The 18,385-nt window shown below is 35.1% G+C and overlaps 1 protein-coding gene across 3 annotated transcripts in view; it reads right to left on the bottom strand.

The window, feature by feature from the left end:
• The window catches only part of LOC122201112 (disks large homolog 2-like), a 1,368,059-nt gene that overhangs the window by 506,275 nt on the left and 843,399 nt on the right, over window positions 1-18,385 (bottom strand). The window lies entirely within an intron of this gene.

The following is an 18,385-nucleotide window of genomic DNA, read 5'->3' as shown; positions in this document are numbered from 1 at the left end:
ACTTATTGTATGATTTCAGACATGCCAAAGAAAATGTTTGGAACCACTGAGTAACAGAGAGTCCCTTATTACATTACCTATGACAAGTGCTAATGTCTTCAATTGTACAACAACTGAAGTAACATAACTTTGCCATAAAATCTGTTTAATTAAAGACGAAATATATTTTATATCAAGTCCTCTGATCTTTATAAAAATATATTCTATGTTACATAACTAGTTGCACAAAACATGCAGCATGTGCCTTTGGCTTTAATCTTATACTTTCATCCAAGTAGGTTTAATTTTCACAAAGATATACTGTTATATATTTGCATCTTTTTAAGGATTAACAATGCTGAGAGAGAAGAACAAAGCAGGAGGCATCACACTTCCTGATTTCAAGCTATACTATATAGCTGTAGTAACCAAAACAGTATGGTATTGGCATTAAAACAGACAAATAGGTTAGTGGATCAGAATCGAAATACTAGAGGTAAATCCAAGCATTGTCACCTAATGCTTGACAAGTGAGTCAAGAATACTTAATGGAGAAAAGACAGTCTAATAAATGGTGCTGGAAAAAATATGGATATTCACATTAAAAAGAATGAAACTTTTGACCATTATCTTATACCACTCACAAAATTTATTTTGAAATTGACTAAAGGCTTAAAAGTAAGACTTGAAACCATGAACTCCTAGAAGAAAGCATAGGGAAAAAAGTTTCTTGACTTGTGTCTTGACAATAATTTTTTGGAGATGACACTTAAAGCACAAACAACAAATTAAAAAATAAAAAGGTGAGACTATATCAAACTAAAAAGTTTTTTCACAAAAAGAAACAATCAAGAAAGTGAAAAGACAATGTATAGAATGGGAAAAAATATTTGCGAACTATATATCTGATAAGGGGTTGATATCCAAAATATATAAAAATCTCAGAAAACTCAATAGAGAAAAAAAACACACAAACAAATGGGTAAAAGACTTGAATAGTTATTTTTCCAAAGAAGATATACAAATGACCAAAAGATACATGTAAAGATGCTCAACATCACTGGTCATTAGGGAAATGCAAACCAAAACCATAATGAGATATCATCTCACACCTTTTAGAATGGCCATCACCAAAAGATAAGAGATAACAAATGCTGGCAAGGATGTGCACTCTTGGTGGGATTGTATATCAGTATAGCCACTATGAAAAATAGTATTGAGAATCCTCAAAAAAAAAAAAAAAAAAAAGAAATACTGTATGGTCCAGTAATTCCACTTCTGGGAATATATCATAAAAACAACACTAACTCAGGGTGTTTGGGTGGCTCAGTCAGTTCAGCATCTGACTCGTGATTTCGGCTCAGGTCATGACTCATGGTTTGTGGATTCAAGCCCTGCATCGAGCTCTGCACTGGCAGAGTGAATTGCAATTCTCTCACTCCCTCTCTCTCTGCCCCTTCCCTGCTCTCTCTCTCTCAAAATAAATAAACTTTAAAAAGAAGACAAACACTAACTCAAAATGTAGTTCCCACCCCCATGTTCATAGCATCATTATTTACAATAGCTAAGACATGGAAATAATCTAAGTGTCTATTGATGATGAATGGATAAAGAAGTTGCTTTACACACACACACACACACACACACACACACACACACACACACACTGGAATATTATCACAGCCATGAAATATTATTCATCCATGAAAAATAATGAAATCCTGTTATTTGCAACAACATGGATGAATCTTAAGAATATTATGCTAAGTGAAATAAGTTAAAGAAAAATACTTTATTATCTCACTTTTATGTGAAATCTAAAAAAAAATTAAAAAAACACATAGAGAAAGAGATCAGATTTATGGTTACTAGAGGCAGGGGAGTTTCTGGAGGTGGGCTTGGAGGAAGGTAGTCAAAAGATACAAACTTCCAATTATAAGGTAAATAAGTACTGATGAAATTTACATCACAATGATTATAGTTAACACTGCAGTATCATATATAGGAAAACTCATAAGATAGTAAATCCTGGGGCACCTGGGTGGCTCAGTTGGTTAAGCGTTTGACTCTTGGTTTAGGCTAAGGTCATGATCTCATGGTTCATGGGTTCAAGTCCCACATCGAGCTCTGGGCTGGCAGTGTGCAGTCTGCTTGGGATTCTCTTTATCTCCCTCTCTCTGCCCCTCCTCCCTCGCTCATGTACATGTACATGCATGCACTCTCAAAATAAATAAATAAACTTAAAAAAAAGAGAGTAAACCTAAGAGTTTTCACTACAAGGGAAAATAAGTTTTGTTTTATTTTTGTTTTTATTGTTTCTAAATACGATGATAAGTGTTAACTAAACATATTCCAGTAATCACTTCACAATATGTGTAGGTCAAACCACTGTGCTGAAAACCTTAAATTTTTACAGTGATGTATGTCAACACCAACCCAATAAAACTAGAAAAAAAGAAATGCCATGATAAAACAGCAAATGGATTTTTGGGAAGAATTCACTTACTTTCATCAGGTCTGTTTCCTAATATGTAAGATTGATATAATAATATATGCCATGGATACTGTGTGGTATAGTAGAAAGATTACTGGCACAAACTTTGGTTCTACCATTTAAAAGCTGTATGACTTTGTAACAAGTTGTTAAGCTACTCTCAGCATCAGTTTTATCAGGGCGATAATAGTTATCTCATAGTATTATAATGAAAATTAATTATAATGTACAAGAAGAAACCACACAGTGTATTAGTATTCAAAGAATATCAATTCCCTTTCCCTCTCAAAATTGTAATGAGAGTCAAATGTGATTATATTTTTTTAAAAACTGTAAATCACATATGCTTATAGAGACTTTATGTATTATTAACGTATAAAGAATAAAATACTAAAATATAAAATTAGCTATCAGACACAAAGCTATGAGATCATCTGTCACATCAATGTGTATTTTATTTTAAAAACTCTCTTAAAATACTGTCATTCACCATGAGAATTGGGTTTACCCATGGAAGAAAATGAAGTTACAGATCTGGGTTCTAATACTTTGCTCTTACATTATATTCTTAGTGAATCCTCTCCAGTTACTCTACACCTGGGTAAGTTGGAGTTCTTTAACTTTATCAGGATTCCACAAATACATAATGTGAAATTTAATTAATAATGTCTGTACGTTTGGAACTGTGCTGGAATTGGCAGAAAAATTCCAAAGGTACAGAAACTATAAATATATCTCAATGACTGACACAACTAACTCATAACTTTTAAAGTTATAGGTTCATGCTATCTGAGGCAGCTGTGGGCAGATGGAGATTTAATAAGGGTTTGGCTTAATCACTGCTCTAGAACAGCCTTCACTCTCAAAAGGATCATCAAATACTTTTTATAAGTGTATTGGAGAAAATTAGAGAAATAGCAACTTAATAATAACTACGGTACAATCAATAATGTGATCAGAGCTTTCTGTGTGTGTGTGTGTGTGTGTGTGTGTGTGTGTGTGTGTAAGAGCTTTAACTTTTTTAAGACAAATGGAAGAGAAAAAAAAAAAGTTGACAAATCAAATCAGGTGAAATCAGACCATACTATAAAAAATAAATTTGTATGCTGGTTTTTTCTTCCAGCATTAAGTTTAAACTCTGCGTCGGGGCACACTAATACAGATCTAAGAGGGATGGGGATCATTTAAAATCCTAGGATGAAAAGGGTGCTGCTGAGGTGGATCACTGTTTTTGTATTGAGCCTCATCTATTGGTCCTGTCTCCATTCAGAGTTCTGCCCACAGAGGGAATCAAATAGACATTACCCAAATTACCTCTCTTCATAATGCTTTTTCACTAGAAAATATTAGACACTCAATAAATATTTGTTGACTGAATAAACAAACAACAGGGTTGTTAATTTCTTATTGAACAAATTGCCTTAAAAGATTTCAGATTCTTATACTCCTTAACTATAGTTTGTTATGACCTACTCCACGTTAATGGGAAATGTACTATATCCTATTGGCTCTGACTTGGGGATTTTGAAGTAAACTATGTATAGAAAATCAGAAATGTTAAGATGCAAGCATTTGTTAAGATTTTGGAAAGTATGCCCATTTGCATCATGGTGATTCTTCATTTTATTTCAACCTCTCCTTCTACCTTTGCCATGATATTTTGGCATTAAAGATGCAAAACAAAAACCAAAAAACATTATCTACAAGCAATGATTCTAGAGGTGAAAGTATATATGTATGTATATCCATAAAAATGCTAACTCAAGCTCCTAAATGTCCCATCCTAAAATGAGCACACTGGGGGCTTCCAATTCTATTATTTGTATCGTATATTTTTCTTTTTAACCTATTCTTCAATTTTTGGGCTGTATAACTTGAAGGACTGATTTAGCAAGGGAAAGCTAAGCTGCCTGTTAGTTTCAAGTGTGAGTTTCACTTGATTCCAAAGAGGTCAACAGAGAACAACTAAAGTGGATGATCTTTTGGTAGGAGAAAAGTTAGTGGTGCTATCCAGATGAACACCAAATAGTCCAGAGTTTCTGGAGGTTTTCCTTCAGCAAATGAATGTTAAATGACATAAATCTGTGAGGAACAATAATATTTCTATTTATTATTTACTATATGCCAGGCACTATGGTAAACATATTTTATATATTATGCCTCATTTCATTTAACCTCATTATTTAAAAAAAAGAATGAAGCAGGTATATCACTGTGCAAGCAAGAAAATAAAGATTAAAGAGGTTATATAATTTTCTCAATTTCAGCAATTTAAAAACCAACGGGCCAGGACATGAACTCAAGATTGTCTGGCAGCAAAGCCTTTGCTTTTTTTTTTTTTTTTAACTTTTTTTAAAACATAATTTATTGTCAAATTGGCTTACATACAGCACCCAGTGCTCATCCCAACAAGTGCCCTCCTCCATGCTCATCATCCACTTTCCCCTCTCCCCCAACCCCATCAACCCTCAGTTTGTTCTTTGTTTTTAAGAGTCTCTTAGGGTTTGCCTCACTGCACCACCCCGCCCCCCCCCCCCCCGGTTGTAACTATTTTTTCCCTCTTCCCTTCCCCCATGGTATTCTGTTAAGTTTCTCAAGAGCCACATATGAGTGAAAACATATGATATCTGTCTTTCTCTGACTGATTTATTTCACTTAGCATAATACCCTCCAGTTCCATCCATGTTGCTGCAAATGGCATGATTTTACTCTTTCTTATTGCCAAGTAGTATTCCATTGTGTATATAAACCACAGTTTCTTTATCCATTTATCAGTTGATGGACATTTAGGCTCTTTCCATAATTTGGCTATTGTTGAGAGTGCTGCTATAAACATTGGGGCACATGTAACCCCTATGAATCAGCACTCCTGTATCCCGTGGGTAAATTCCTAGCAGGGCTATTGCTGGATCATAGGGAGTTCTATTTTTAATTTTTTGAGGAACCTCCACATTGTTTTCCAGAGCAGATGTACCAGTTTGTATTCCCACCAACAGTGCAAGAAGGTTCCCATTTCTCCACATCCTCACCAGCATCTATAGTTTCCTATTTGTTCATTTTAGACACTCTGACAGGCGTGAGGTGGTATCTCAGTGTGGCTATGATTTGTATTTCCCTGACGAGGAGAGATGTTGAGCATCATTTTATGTGTCTGTTAGCCATCTGGATATCTTCTTTGGAAAAGTGTCTTTTCATGTCTTCTGCCCATTTCTTCAATGGTTTATTTGTTTTTTTGGGTGTGGGATTTGGTGAGTTCTTTATAGATTTTGGATACTAGCCCTTTGTCTGATATGTCATTTACAAATACCTTTTCCCATTCCATTGGTTGCCTTTTAGTTTTGTTGATTATTTCCTTTGCAGTGCAGAAGCTGTTTAGCTTGATGAGGTCCCAATAGTTCATTTTTGGTTTTAATTCCCTTGCCATTGGAGATGTGTTGAGTAGGAAATTGCTGTGGCTAAAGTCAAAGAAATTAGCACCTTCTTTCCTCTCTAGGGTTTTGATGGCTTCCTATCTCACATTTAGGTCTTTCATCCATTTTGAGATTATTTTTGTGTACGGTGTAAGAAAGTGGTCTAATTTCATTCTTCTACATGTTTCTGTCCAGTTCTCCCAGCACCATTTGCTGAAGAGACTGCCTTTTTCCCACTGGATACTCTTTCCTGTTTTGTCAAAGATTAGTTGGCCATACATTTGTGGGTCCAATTCTAGGTTTTCTACTCTATTCCATTGGTCCATGTGTCGATTTTTGTGCCAATATCATACTGTCTTGATGGCCAAATTCCTAAACCCACATACTACCAAAAGTCAAACCGGAAGAAAGAGAAAATTTGAGCAGACACATAACTAGTAAAGAAATTGCATCAGTTATCAAAAATCTCCCAACAAATAAAAGTCCTGGACCAGATGGCTTCTCTGGAGAATTCTACCAGACATTTAAAGCAGAGTTAATACCTATTCTTCTCAAGCTGTTACAAAAAAATAGAAATGGAAAGAAAATTTCCAGACTCATTCTATGAAGCCAGCATTACTTTGATTCCCAAACCAGACAGAGACCCCACAAAAAAGAACTACAGGCCAATATTCCTGAGGAATATGGATGTAAAAATTCTCAACAAGATACTAGAAAATTGAATTCAACAACATATGAAAAGAATTATTCACTATGATCAAGTGGGATTCATTCCTGGGCTGCAGGGCTGGTTCAATACTTGCAAATCAATCAATATGACACATCACATTAACAAAAGAAAGGATAAGAACTATATGATCCTGTCAATAGATGCAGAAAAAATCATTTGACAAAATACAGCATCGTTTCTTAATAAAAACCCTCAAGAAAGTCAGGATAGAAGGGACATACTTAAACCTCGTAAAAGACATATATGAAAAGCCCACAGCTAATATTATCCTCAATGGGGAAAAACTGAGAGCTTTCCCCTTGAGATCAGGAACACGACAGGGATGTTCACTCTCACCACTGTTGTTTAACAGTGTTGGAAGCCTTTGCTTTTAACTACTGTTCAGTTCTGCCTCCCTGTCTGTGTGTTGAGTTCCGGTTTGGCAAACTGTAGAGCATTCTACAAATGCACACTACCCTTAGCAGTAGTAGCACTAAAAACGAGTTAAAAAAAATTTTAGGAAAAGAAATCTAAACAGGAAGGGATGAAAGTACTAATGTTTATCATATTGGACATTAGCTAGAACTCAGCTTTAACGGTAATAAATGTTAAATTTTAGACTTATTTGAAGATTTCAATGACATCAATGATTATTACCACTGACACTTATTCCATATGATGACACTGGCGATGTGTACATTTCAATAAAACTAAAAGTTGATGTGCTAGGTGAGTCCTTTCTCCTTTCTTAAATATTGTAGCAAATGAACTATGCCAACCTAAATTTCAAGTAGTTTCTTTATTTTTTAATTTGACATGAATTACTACAAAATGAGACAAATCAAAACACCTACCATTGAGTGTAAACACTTGAATGCCATTGTTATCAATTATACGCTTGTGTTTTTGTGCTTAGTGGTTGCTAAAATTGATTCAATCAATTTTAATGTGTAGCTAGGTATACAACTCTTGTGTTACCAAGTCTTATACTTGAACACATTAAAGATAGACTTTAAATGCCAAGTAATTACATTCCTGTATTTCAAATTATTGCTAATCATAAAACTATATAATCTTTCTGTTTGTCTCATAAATTATATTCTTTCACTATTTTCCTTTGAGAAGCATGAAAAGTCTTTATGATCACTATAGAAAATTAAAAAAAATAGATGAGTAGGGTGAACTTCAAAGTGTTTCATTTTGGTAATATTTTTTAAAATATACATTTAGAGAATACAGGAAGCCAATTAAACAAAACAACTTTGGCTCTTCTGCTCTGAAGGTATACCTTTTGAGGAGATTCTTCATTGCATTTAGTATTTTTAGCCACGTGAATCAGTAATACCTCAGGGAACTTCCCAGGGTTAGGTCGAGGCATGGCATATAAGGATGAAAACAATTTGAATCCACACTTTTGAGAGTGAAGAAAACCCTCAGTCCCTCAGTGACAGCACAGCCCACTGCAAATGAGGCAATGACTATTGTCAAATACATTTGGACATGTTCTATGAAGGCAAGAGTAGTTAATATATTCAAATTTTGGCATTAAAAAATACTTCCAACCATTAGTGTTAATATTTTCTTATTATCAAATAAAATGTGCATATCCATAGCACATGTTTTAATAAAAAAATAAGTAAAATATAACATATATTGTATTTTCACCAAATGATTCAATTAATTGGATTTTGAAGCAGTAATTTGCTAGATTGAGCTTATTCTTTATCCTAATTAAAATCTAAGGAAAAGATATTTTCTGCAAGACTTATAAATATAGGAAACAACTAAACACATTGTCTAGCTTTTAAATGAACAGTTCTCTTACTTTTTCATGGCTAACAAAATCTGCTAAGGGCATATTTTGAAGGTGATCAATTTGCATCTAAGAATAAATAAGCTCCCCAACATAGTAGTTGCCATGAAACAATTTAGTTATTCTTTGTCCTCATCCATCTGCAGATATCCTCACATATTCCAGGCCATTGTGCAATAGCTGTAAGATAGCAGAAACACAGACTCTTTTGCCACAGAACAGTAAGGAATCAGGTAGTCAAGCTACTCTTAGGTTCCTGTTCACTCTGGAAAACTTGATGAGACTTCCAGTATCCATGACCTTGACTGCTGCTGATTCATTCAATGGCTGCAGTTTGTGGCATTTATATATTGCATGTAGGAATTAGTAAATTTAAAATTACTCTCGGCAGTACAGTTCATGTGAAGAAAGGGAAAGAAAGCAGAATAAGTCAGAAAAATTCAACAAAAAGGAAATTGACAGCTCTTGCTTCATTTGGCCCCTTGATCTATACAATCAAAGAATATTAAAAAAAAAAAAAAAAGGTTAGAGAGGGAGGGAACCAAAACATAAGAGACTCTTAAAAACTGAGAACAAACTGAGGGTTGATGGGGGGTGGGAGGGAGGGGAGGGTGGGTGATGGGTATTGAGGAGGGCATCTGTTGGGATGAGTACTGGGTGTTGCATGGAAACCAATGTGACAATAAATGTCATATTTAAAAAAAAACAAAATAAAAAAAAAGAATATTATCATTGGAAAGGACCCTGAGTTAATCTAATCAAATCCCACTCTAGGTCCATGCCTATGGTCATTTAAGCATTTCCTTGAACACTTTGCAACCAAAATGGAATCATTGAATCTTTTTTTATATGTCAATTGAATAGCTATGTTATTACAGTTTCTACCTACTGATCCCAGTTCTGTCTTCTGAGGGGAAAGAGAATAGGTTAGAGCACTTACTAACATGAATGATAGCCCTTCAAATAAGAGGAAAAACTAACTTAGAAGGGATTCCCCAGATCTCTGTTCTACCTCCCCAATTTTTACAGTTTAGTAAACCAAGATCTCTAAAGATGAAGTGATTTTCCAGAGTTACAAAGCTTTTTAAATGCAGAACCTGAACTAGAAGTCAGACTTGGTTCTTCAAAACCAGAGGTTTTGAAGCCAGCCATCATAGCCATCCTTTTTCATCTTTGTTTTAATTTCAGCAATTCCAGATTCTTCTAATTTTTTTTCATGGGGCATGGCTGCTAGACTTCAATCTATTCTGGACATCTCCTAGTACCTGCTCTGGGTTGGAAAGGATACGCAGAGGACAGGTATTTAATATTGCAGGATTCAGAGTCTGGAATGGAAGATAATTAATTACAACATGAGGTATGAAATAAAAATCTAAGAAGTATATCTAAATTTCTATAGGGAACATGGATGTCAGAGTGATTGCCGATGTTACCAAAGTGTTATTTCAGTAAATGGAACTAATCTAACCTCTTCAACAGCAGCAATAGTATAGAAGTCTCCTTCCTTTAGTTAATGACTTGCTGAGTTAATCAAAAACTCATCATTGTCTTGACCAGGCCAGAGAAAGCTAGATATATATGGCTAGGAAGCTACTTTTGAGTATATCTTCACTGTGCTCCTCAAACAAATGGAGCTGTCCACTTACCAAGTGGCGCTGTATATCTGTTTAGTAGACTGTGTATTTAACAAAATTCATCTGATTTTGTTACCAAGCCCATTTAGTCTGAAAGAATTGTTTCTATAAAATGTAAGGTGAATGTTTTAGAAAGACTTTTTAAAAGTATATATATTTTTATTTTTTTAAAAATTTTTTAACATTTATTTATTTTTTGAGACAGAGAGAGACAGAGCATGAACAGGGGAGGGGCAGAGAGAGGGGGAGACACAGAATCTGAAACAGGCTCCAGGCTCTGAGCGGTCAGCACAGAGCCCGATGCGGGGCTCGAACTCACGGACCGTGAGATCATGACCTGAGCCGAAGTTGGACGCTTAACCGACCAAGCCACCCAGGCACCCCAAAAGTATACATATTTTTAAATGCTATCAAATTAACATGGGCAACTGTGAAGACTGAGAAAAAAATACAAAGTCTAGAAATATTCAGGCACTTAGATTATATCCCTAATGTTTTTGATTATTGGCATATTTTATACATTAAAAATAGCAAGGACCTCTAAAAATGAGGGCAACTTTAAAGAAAAATCAGCAATTTCATATGTCTTCATGTTTTAAATGAAAATAAAATGTTTAAAGAATTTTTCAATAATTGGATTGAATAAATTCAAGCAGTATTTTTTTCCCCATTAGATAAGTAGGTTCTTACTGTGTACCATGTGTGAGGCATTGTTAGAGAGCTTTGCATACATTATTTTATTTAATTCTTAGGCCAACTATTACTCTAACTTAACAAATTAGGAGTTTTACACATGTTTTAAATATGTTCACATTCCCAAAGCTGATAAATGGGGAAGATGACACTCCAATAAGGTCATGCAAAATACACAATTGTGCAATGAATGCACTTTTTCTTCCACTATCCATTGTAAAATCAACCATATTTTTGGGATATGTGAACCCTAATCCTGACACAGTCTTCCTTGTGTTTAATTAATTTTGAGTTGAGAAAGGCCAACATCTTCTGTACCATCTATTTCCATGTTCACAAATGCTATTTCCCATTCTGAAAGCACAGCCATCCCCACCCTTCAACTTCCTCTGTTTGCCCATTTGAATACATCTGCTTTCAGGAATAGCTCTTCATTAATTTTTCCTAAGAAGTTAGTTGTTCTCAAGTAAACTAAATGACATCAATTTCCTTATACTTTTAACTTTTATAGATTAGCATTCAATATTGAATTTCATTCATTTAATCATTCACCTACTTATTCATCTATTTAAGAAATAACTTAGCATCATTCCATGCTCTAGGTACTCAATAAATACTAATTAGACTGATTTTACACAAAATGATCAGAATTAGTGGCTGCCATGGGTCTAGGCATTCATACAATAATTATTGATCACTTAATATGTAAAGCGTATGTCAAGAAGATTATTCAATATGAAAATTCTATTAGTATTATTAATTTAGTTTGCCATATGCCAAACACTGCTCAAAGAACTTTGTGTATATTAACTTTCTAAAAATTGTCACATCACCCTATGAGATAGGTATAATTATTATCCTCATTTTGTTGATGAGGAAATGGCATCAGAGGTCAAGTAAAACATATCCAAAGTCATACAGCAAGAATGCAGTGGAGCCAAGATCCATACTTAAATAATTGAATCTAGAGCCTGGAATCTTACTGATTCTATGCTTACTGATACTATGCTGCCTAAATAAGCAAATGGATTCATAGGGAAACACCATACTCTGAAAACAGACAGGAGGGTATTCCTCAACAGAAGTAATTTTTTCTACTGGGTTCTGAAGGAAAAGGAAGAATTAACCAGGTAAGAGTATTTAGGAGGAGTCCAGGCAAAAAAACCCTCAAAAAACAAAAAAACAAAAAACTACTGTATGCAAAGGTCCCAAGGAGAGAAAAAGAGACAGAATGGCACTTAAAAGAAAAAAGTATGTCAACTCAGCATCGTAGATAATTATGATTTCAAATGGGAAGGCACCCACAAATGAATTTAAAAGGAGGAATTTATGGAAGCATAGCTTTCTCAAATACTATTCTATTTGAATAATGCATTAATTTAATATAGCACAGTCTTATCTCCTACAAGTTCACAGATTATAAACAAAGGAAATAAACAGGAACAATTAACTCACCAGGGATTTTAAAGCCATGTTACATATAAATTAAACCAGGAGCAATTAGAAAGAGTTTCTTTAGTATACTTTTAAGTAAAATCCATTTATTTTTCTCTTTTCTAATTATCAGTCTGAGGTCAAATATTTGAAACATGTCTTACATATTATATATCTAATAAAAGTAGAGGTTCTAAATCCATGCCTTGAATAAAAAGAACAGCAAATCTTATAAAGATCTTTCAGTTTTATTTATCCAACTAGGTATTTTAAAATAATGTCAGTGAGGTAACAACCATGACATTATATTTTCTGTAAGAAAGTAACTCTTTAAAATGTTCCTTTAGGTACTGAACAAAGGATACTGCATTCATTCAGTGGTCTCTACCACCTTAAAGAAGAAAATTAATAATAAAGGTAGTAATAACAATAACAACAAAGATAACAAAATTTATTTAATCCTTACTATGTGTTAGGCATGATCCAAACACTGAAGCACCTTACACATTATTTTTTAGTCCTTTAAGAATGCCATTCCATTGGCCTCTGACCTCTATTATTTCTGATGGGAAGTCAGTAGTAATTCTTATCATCATTCTCCTGGTTGTAATGTGGACATAATGCTTTCTCCTGCTGCTTTTATTACTTTATCTTTGGTTTCTTACAACGGCTCTGTGTCCCTGAAATCTGTTGTTGTTATAGTAGTCTATTTTATATGTTTTTATTTATTCTGCTTGGAATTTACTGAGCTTCTGAATCTGTGTGTTGATGTTTCAATTAAATTTGGAAAAAATTTAGCCAATATATATATAATTTTTCCATACTCATTTCTCCTTCCTCTCTTTATGGGACTCCAGTTACACAAATGTTAAACTGCTTAACATTGTTTTACAGGTTACTGAGGCTCTGTTAATACACTGTTTATTTGTCTTTTTTTTCTTTGTTTCAGTTGTGTTTAAATTCACAATTTCATAATACCAATAGTAACAATAAAATGATAATAATACAACTAATTGGTCACCTTTTTCAGGGATCCAATTCATTATCTTGTGAACTGGAGAAATAAAAGGAAAAATCAATCACTTATCCTGCCTGTTATATATGATCTCTATAACTCTGATAGATGAGTGAAAATGGCTCTTATTAAAATAATTCCAGATAATAAATGAAAAAAAATTGATCCAATTCAGTATTACCATTTTTCACCTCTAAAGAAACAACATATTTAAGAATTGAACACCAATAGCTGCTAACATTAAATAAGAATGAAAATTAGTATTACTTGCTCCCTTATAAAAGAGCATACCACCACTTACAGTCTTGCCAAACATGGATTTAACTGTACCTCTGGATTCACCTGCCAATTTGTGGAAACTACAGAGGAGAGAGAGACATGTTGAACTACATCAAAAGTACAGCAGAAATGTGCAGACAAGGAAACTCCACAAATGACTTGTGTTCTTCAGCAGGTAAAGTATAGGGAAAAGAAAATTATGGGATGGGATTCTATAGATTAGAAGAGACGTAAAAGAGATTTTGATCTAAAAAAATCTCACAGGACTAGAATAAGAATATCTAGGGATGCATAAATACATAAAGAAACGGGTGATAAAACAAAGAAAGGCAGGACATGATTACTGTAAAAGTCAGGTAGGGGTTACTTTCAGAAAGAGGGAAGGAGCTGTGCTTATAATAGGTGCCCAGAGAGGCCATGCTGGCTGGCAACATTCTATTCTTGTTTCACTTCGTGGTTCTAGCATGTTTGCCTTATAATAATTTTATAGAAATAACTCTGCAAGCTATACATTTACTGTATGTGCTTTTCTGTATCTGTGTCTTATTTCACAATAATATGGTACAAGACACACAATACAGTGTTCACTAGTCTCTATGTGCATATGTATTTGTAGAGATCATATACAAGTTAGGAAAGGGTAAGAAAAAAAAAAGTCTTTTGAAGGGTGACTTTAGTTTGAGCTGGCTGTTTTATTAAAGAAATGTAAAAATTCCTGTTAAGTCAATGTTTTTGATTAGAGAAAACACTGGGGTAGACTTTTAATTTTGTCAAAATAGTCCTCAAGAGTGAACTAGCTGGGAGAGGATGAAACAAAAAGAGAGGACCATTTTTCTACAAAATAAGAGATTAGGAATTTTGGAATGTTTCCCTGGTAGGTGTGGAGAGAAAAGATGTGAGAATTTTTTTTTGAGGGAGGGGGTAATATGGGTTGCATTTTGCACCCCCCCTCAAAAGATGTTTAAATCCTAACCCCAGTATCTGTGATCTTATTAGGAAACACAGACTTTGCAGATGATTGTGTTAAGATGGCATCATTAGAGTGTGCTCTAAGCCAACTTTTAACTGTGTCTTTATAAAAAGGGGACACTGAGACAGACACGCACAGGGAGAACACCATGTGAAGACAAAGGCAGAGAGTGAGGAGGGGTACATCTATAAAGACAAGGAACACTAAAATTTACCAGCAAACCACCAGAGGTGAGGAGAAAGGCAGGAAACTGACTCTCCCTCACAGCCCTCAGAAGGAAGCAACCTTGCCAACACCTTGATCTTAAACTTGCAGTCTTCAGAACTGTGAGACAATAAATTTCTGTTGTTTAAGTTACCCAGTCTGTGGTATTTGGTTATGGCAGCTCTCGTAAACTAACTGAGAGTAGACTTGGCAAAATTATGACAGTGTTTGGACTAAGGAGAAAGGCACAGGAGAGAAGTTCCTGTGGTTTAGACCGCTGAGAAGGCTAGAGGTGGCCAGGATTCAACCTTCAAATGCTTGTGGAGGGTATGGAACTTTTCTCAGCATGCAGGCTGATGGCCTGAATTCTAATGGAATATTAAAGGAAAGGGGGATTCCAGAGGGCAGAGAAGTCTGTCATCCAGGCTGTACATAAATCTAGGCATATGTTGAAGATGGTGTGTGCATAGGTATTATTTACATTTATTAATATATACATGAGAGACAACTGTATTTATACAGAATAAAAATGTGTACTTATTACTAAAGAAATATATATGTTAATAGAAATATCAAAATAATGTTATAACAGAAATCTATATATTAGTTGACCATATAATAAACTTATTTTTTATGTGTATACCTGTGTATATACAAATGTGTATATACTGAGAAAGGGAAAAAAAACCTCTTAATTCAGAGGCTTCTATCTCTCACAGCTGGAAATAAAACAAGCTGAAAGGCAACTAAAAAGATGAAATCACTGTCAAGGACAGGCACACAAGGAAAGCGGTTTTATTTTTAATGTTTTGAAGTCACAGGAGTTATTTCTGCAACTGTACTGCTTGGCTATTTTTCTTTTTTTCATTTTCAGTACTTGTCTTTCATGCCTTGTGGGCAAGGGCATTTGTATTGCTATCTGCACAGCCCCTCCACAATGTCTCCCATTTCAAAGCTCTCTGAGAACCTTCTCTGAATATAAAGACCATCAATTATAACTATTGCCATTAAATGACTGTGTGGGCAGCTCTGTTGGTTACACCATTTTCAAAGCTTTAACATGCTAGAGCCAATTACAGAGGCAATTAGAGGGGGACTTCTCACTGTGGGTACTACTTCAAGGGCCCCCAATGCCAAGAGAGCTGAGCCTCTGCAATTTCTTCCTAAATCAGTAGTCCTTGGACAGTGTGGGTCCCAAGTCAGCAAATGGTATGGAGAGTCACTTTACAAATAGGATGGGGCACCGTTAAGAGATGGATGCTAAGTCCTAGAACACAAATAATATGAGCTGCCATTGTCTATATGTGCCAGGTATGCACTCGCTACCTCCTTCACGTGTGCTCTTACCTTAACCTAGAAAACTACAGTTTGACACCAGTATTATTATTTTCAATTTACAGAAAATGTAGTTGAGACTCAGGGAATGTCCGTGATTATGGACTTCCACTACCAAGAATCATGTCTAGGAACTGAGCATAGTCTGACATCCCAGCCTGTACTCTTTCCAATTTGCCATGCTGACAAAGCAAAAATGATTGCAGTCCATTATTAGATACAGTCTTTTCTCTCCGAGAGTTCATGTTTCAACCTATTTGTGACATAAGAGCTGACCCTGGTTGTGTTACTGCAGTAGATCTCAAGAGAAAGAGCTGACAGGTTTAGAACTTCCACCAGTCTGATCCCTAAGCAGCTGCTAATGGGAGGATATTCTTCTCTAAGGCTGTCAGCAGCAACTGCTTATGAGGTCTGAGTCCGTGATAGCACCTGTAGGTGGAACTCCAGGCACAGAAGCCACTGCCATTCCTGTACCTTTGACACCTAGTAAGATCAGTTTGGAGGAATAAATGTTTGGGTAAAAAAAATTACCTATAAATATGTAATTCCATTTTCTTTCTATTTTTTGCTCTTAACTATATACACACGCACTTCTACTGACACATCAGGGCTAGGTAACGTTGAATGGAGGCAAAATTTCAGATGAAATATACTTTCAAGTTTCATCACTACTGAATCTAGGGATGCTCGTCTCTCGGATAACAGATATTTGTCCAGAAATAGCAATACTCACAGGTATATCTTGTTAAAAATACCACGGCATCCTTTTCTCTCATTCCAAACCACCAAAATTAAACAAGCAACCAAAGCAGCCAGTAAATCCACTCTTTAGCAACAGAATTAAGTCCCTGTCATGAAAGATTTGGAGGGGGAACAATATCATAAAACACACCCAAACTCAACAACTCTTAATCTTTTTGACATTAACTCTTGCAAAATATGCTGGGTGAGCAGAACCACAGGAAGGATTGTTGTACACAAAAGCCTTTGAAAAATAACTGGGCTCTCTGCGATAGAAACAAAGCCCCACTGGGCCAGGCAAATAAAAAGACTCAGCTGCTAGCAGAAGAGCAAAAACCTCCTCTTCATTCTCCTATTCTCCAAAGGAAACAAAGAGATCTAAGTGAAGCAGAAATCATTTTGCATTATCTTCTGACTTCTGAGCTAAAGCAGAAGTATCTCTTTAATCCTGAAATGATGGTCCTTGTTGAAATAATATTTTACTTTAGACAATGAAAAAGTAGAATAACAAGTTGAAGAGGAAACAACATCAAAAATTTGTTCTTTTGGGGGATGGATGGTGGGACATAGGCTGTCCGCTTTTAAAAAACACATCTGGCAGTTAAAGATAGTTTGTTGGACAAGCAACTTTCAAAAGTGGTAACCAAAATGTTATACACATCCCCAAGGAGCAATAATAAGTCTCTAGTTGGTTTTGGTTGGGGCAATTCACCATGTGTTGGAGGGAAATCTGATGACACAGAAGCAAAAGCTGTTATTTGAAGGGGCACCTTCTCCATCTTTAAAATGAAGTTGGTTTGAGAATTAAAGGAGCTAATATATATGAGCAGTGGGCACACAATAAAAAATGTTGTTTGTTCTTTATCTTTCTCTGTCTTTAAACTACTGCAAATGTAATTTACAGGTACCCATGTTCTTTAAGGGGTAAAGCTAGAAGATTCAATAAGTTACTTCACCACCAGTAAGATTGTCAAGAGTCTGCTGAAAACTAAGTAAAATGCTTTAAAATACTGACCGACCAGGAAAAAGTATGGCTTCCTAAATTTAGTGTTCAACCAGTTACTTCCTGACCATTTTTCTAAAGGATATTAACTGTTAACACTTTCTTAGCCACCATAATCAAAGGTCCCCTGAGTCATTATGATGTTTTTTGGTAATAACAGCTTCATTTAATACTCACAGCAAACGACTAAGTAAAGTCGCTTCTATTATCTCTAATTATAAAAGAGAAAACTGAGGATTAGTGACATTTAAGGACTTCATGTAAGTTTATACACTCACAAGTAGAAAAGCCAGGATTTGAATCCAGATGCATCTGACTCCAGGGCCTGTGCTTTCCACTTCTATGGGATGTGAATGCTTTTCTACAAAGGGAAAATTCTAGAGATTTTAAGTCAAAATAGAGATCTATATTTATAACTCTCTTAAATGCTAAAAATGAATCAACCTCTCTAAACTGTAGTTTAAAATTTTGGGAATACGAGTCTAAATGAAAGTCCTTATTCAACTTCAGCTCAGACTGAGGGGCAAAAGAAATGATGCAGCCCTTCCAGCCTAGCAGCATCACAAGCAAATGAGTTAAAGACCTTCAACTGATCTGTTTGTCATTCACATTGCCTTTTAGATGTAGACTTCTTGGTAGGGTGCTGGTAGTTGCAAATTAAGCTTCCATGGG

Source organism: Panthera leo, chromosome D1 (genome assembly GCF_018350215.1).
Source record: "Panthera leo isolate Ple1 chromosome D1, P.leo_Ple1_pat1.1, whole genome shotgun sequence".
NCBI classification, from domain to species: domain Eukaryota; kingdom Metazoa; phylum Chordata; class Mammalia; order Carnivora; family Felidae; genus Panthera; species Panthera leo.
Note: the sequence above shows the minus strand (reverse complement) of the source record. Positions and strands in the feature narration are given on the sequence as shown.